General features: G+C 45.7%; 1 long non-coding RNA gene across 1 annotated transcript in view; it reads right to left on the reverse strand.

Moving 5' to 3' along the window:
* Positions 1-413: 413 nt before the first annotated feature.
* The window catches only part of LOC134344719 (uncharacterized), a 7,593-nt gene continuing 3,820 nt past the window's right edge, over positions 414-4,186 (reverse strand). The window contains exons 2-3 of the long non-coding RNA XR_010017496.1: positions 2,164-2,250; positions 414-1,787 (exon numbers count right to left, since the gene is read on the reverse strand). This is a non-coding gene — a long non-coding RNA (uncharacterized LOC134344719). The remainder of the gene's footprint in view (positions 1,788-2,163; positions 2,251-4,186) is intronic.

Raw genomic sequence — 4,186 nt, forward strand, 5'->3', positions numbered from 1 at the left:
TGTACCATCAAAGACTGTCGCAAATCTCTACAGATTTACAATAGAGCGCATTCTAACTGGTTGCATCACCGTCTAGTGTAGAGGGGCCACTGCACAGGATCAGAGTAAGCTGCGGAAAGTTGCAAACACAGCCAGCTCCATCATGGGCACTGGCCTCCCCAGTATCGAGGACACCTTCAAAAGGTGATACCTCAGAAAGGCAGCATCCATCGCAAAGGAACCCAAAACCCAGGACATGCCCCGTTCTCATTGCTATCATCAAGGAGGAGGTACAAGATCCCGAGGACACACACTCAATGTTTCAGGAACAGCTTCTTCCCCTTCGCCATCAGGTTTCTGAATGGACAATGAAGCCTTGTGTACCACCTTAGTATATTTTTTTTTTATTTGCTCTTTTTGCACTACCTATTTATTTTTAAGATATCATTTCTTATTGTAATTTGTATTTTTTATTATTAAGTATTGCAATGTCCCGCTGCAAAACAATAAGTTTTACGACATATGCAGGTGATATTAAACCTGATTCTATTCGGCTTCTGTACCTCCTGCCCAATGGGGGCAATGTGAAGAGAGCATGGTCGGGATGGTGGGGGTCCTTGATGATGTGCCAGTGCCCCTTGTAGATGTACATAATGGCGGGGACGGCTCTCCTGTGTCGGATTGGGCTGTATCAACACCTTCTGTAGACGTTGCCATTCCTGGGCATTGTGCTCCATACCAAGTCGTGATGCAGCCAGCTCTGAAACCCTTCAGTGTGCACTGTTAGAAGTCTGGTGTCAGGTCCCACACCACCAGGCTCAGGAACAGGCCTTATCCTGCAACCATCAGGCTCCAGAAACAGTGAGGGTGACTTTACTCACCTCAAAGCTGAACTGATTCCACAACCAGCAGACTCATTTTCTCACTATAACTTATGTTCTCAGTATATTTATTTATTTCCACAATTTCTCTTCTTTTACAGTGTTTGTCAGTCTTTGCATCTTCATGCATAGTTTCTTGTAAGCTCTATAACATATCTTTCTTTTCCTAGTAAATGCCTGCAAGAAAATGAAACTCAATATCGTATATGGCAACACATATATACTCTGATAATATATTTCACCAGATTGATTCCTGGGATGGCAGGACTTTCATATGATGAAAGACTGGATCATCTAGGCTTATACTCTCTGGAATTTAGAAGATTGAGGGGGGATCTTATTGAAACGTATAAAATTCTAAAGGAATTGGACAGGCTAGATGCAGGAAGATTGTTCCCGATGTTGGGGAAGTCCAGAACGAGGGGTCACAGTTTAAGGATAAAGGGGAAGCCTTTTAGGACCGAGATTAGGAAAAATTTCTTCACACACAGAGTGGTGAATCTGTGGAATTCTCTGCCACAGGAAACAGTTGAGGCTAGTTCATTGGCTATATTTAAGAGGGAGTTAAATATGGCCCTTGTGGCTAAAGGGATCAGAGGTATGGAGAGAAGGCCGGTACAGGGTTCTGAGTTGGATGATCAGCCATGATCATACTGAATGGCGGTGCAGGCTCGAAGGGCCGAATGGCCTACTCCTGCACCTATTTTCTATGTTTCTATGTTTCTATTTATTTTGAACTTTGAACTTTGATCTTTGTGATGCAGCAGAAAACTAGTGGAATCCTCCAGGTCACGAGGAGAACATGCAAATTCCACACAGACAACACCCGAAGTCAGGATCAAACATCCGAGGTCGCAGCAACTGCGGGGCCGTGACCTAAACGGTTGCTCCTCTGTGTCTTCTCTGTGAACATTGAATTTGAGAAAACTAGAAAAATAAAAGCAAAGATGTCATGTTGAGGCTTTATGAGTGGTGTTTCCAACATCGCCGCCTCTCTCCCAGATGAGCTAGATCTTTGTTAAGCTTGGTTCAATGTCGCCAACCCTGAGCCCCTGAGGAGAGTTGCCAATGCGACCGGCACCTTGGTCATTTCTGAGGCTGAAGTACACAAGTGTTTCCAACAAGTGGACAGTGGCAAGACTGCGGGACCTGGCGGCATCCCAGGGCGGGTACTCGGAGCACACTGGTAGGTGTGTTTACAGACATTTTTAATCTCTCCCTCTCCCAGTGTAGAGTGCCCTTCTGCTTCAAAATATCCACCATTGATAACATTTCTGACTGACCGGAGTCCTGTCACACTCACCTCAATAATAAGCAAATGTTTTGAGAGGCTGGTCAAGGATTACATCTGCAGCTTGCTACCACCCACGTTGGATCCCCTACGATTCACCTGCCGACACAACCAATCGACAGATGATGCAATAGCCACAGCTCAATACTCCATCCTTATACATCTGGAGAAGGATGTTAAGGATGTTCATGTGAGAATGCTGTTCTTGGACTGCAGTTCAGCATTCAACACCATAATTCCCTCCAGGACAAGAAGCTCAGAGACCTTGGCCTTCACCCAGCCTTGTGCAGCTGGATCCTGGACTTCCTGTCTGATCACTGGCAGGTGGTAATAGTGGTCTCCCTCACCTCTGCCCCTCTGACCCTCAACACAGGTGCCCCTCAGGGCTATGTCCTAAGCCCCCTCCTTTACTCTCTGTATACCCATGACTATGTCGCCACCCACAGCTCCAATTTGCTAATTAAATTTACTGACAATCCTATGCTGATTGGCCTAATCTCAAATAATAACGAGGCAGCCTACAGAGAGGAAGTCATCACCCTGACACGGTGGTGTCAAGGAAACAACCTTTCCCTCAATGTCACAAAACAAAGGAGCTGGTTGTGGACTACAGGAGGAATGGAGACAGGCTAATCCCTATTGACATCAATGGGTTTGGGGTTGAGAGGGTGAACAGCTGTAAGTTCCTTGGCATACACATCACGGAGGATCTCACGTGGTCTATCCATATTGGCTGTGTGGCAAATAAAGCACAACAGCGCCTCTTTCACCTCAGACAGTTGAAGAAGTTTGGTATGACCCACCAAATTCTAAGAACTTTCTACAGGGGGACAATTGAGAGCATCCTGGCTGGCTGCATCACTGCCTGGTATGGGAACTGTAATTCACTCAATTGCAGGACTCTGCAGAGAGTGGTGTGGACAGCCCAGCACATCTGTTGGTGTGAACTTCCCACTATTCAGGACATTTACAGAGACAGGTGTGTAAAAAGGGTCCGAAAGATCATTGGGGACCCGAGTCACCCCAACCACAAACTGTTCCAGCTGCTACCATCCGGGAAACGGTATCGCAACGTAAAAGCCAGGACCAACAGGCTCCAGGACAGCTTCTTCCACCAGGTCACCTGACTGATTAATTCACGCTGATACAATTGTATTTCTATGTTATATTGACTGTCCTGTTGTACGTACTATTTATTACAAATTACTATAAATTGCACATTGCACATTTAGATGGAGATGTAATGTAAAGATTTTTATTTTTCATGTATGTGAAGGATGTAAGTAATAATGTCAATTCAATTCAGTTCAATTCAATATTAATCAGGCCACACTTGGAATATTGTGGAGCCCTTATTTAAGAAAAGATGTGCTGGCATTGGAAGTTGTCCAAAGGAGATTCATGAGAATTATCCCAGGAATGAAAGGGTTAATGTATGAGAATGTTTGATGGCTTTGGGGTTTAGATGATTCAGGGGATGTCACTTTGAAAGGGATGACGAGGAATCTCTTTAGGTGGTGAATTTGTGGAACTCATAGCTACAGACAGTTGCGGAGGTCAAGTCATTGCAAACACGAGGAAATCTGCAGATGCTGGAATTTCAAGCAACACACATCAAGGTTGCTGGTGAACGCAGCAGGCCAGGCAGCATCTGTAGGAAGAGGTACAGTCGACGTTTCAGGCCGAGACCCTTCGTCAGGACTAACTGAAGGAAGAGTGAGTAAGGGATTTGAAAGTGGGAGGGGGAGGGGGAGATCCGAAATGATAGGAGAAGACAGGAGGGGGAGGGATGGAGCCAAGAGCTGGACAGGTGATTGGCAAGTAGAGGATCATGGGACAGGAGGCCCAAGGAGAAAGAAAAGGGGAAGGGGGGAAAACCCAGAGGATGGGCAAGGGGTACAGTGAGAGGGACAGAGGGAGAAAAAGGATTGTCAAGTCATTGGGTCTATTTAAAGCAAAGGTTGATAGGTTCTTAGTTAGTAAGGAAGTCAAGTGTTATGGGGAGAAGGCAAGAGAATGGGTCGAGGGGGATAAT

Source organism: Mobula hypostoma, chromosome 4 (assembly GCF_963921235.1).
Source record: "Mobula hypostoma chromosome 4, sMobHyp1.1, whole genome shotgun sequence".
NCBI lineage: Eukaryota > Metazoa > Chordata > Chondrichthyes > Myliobatiformes > Myliobatidae > Mobula > Mobula hypostoma.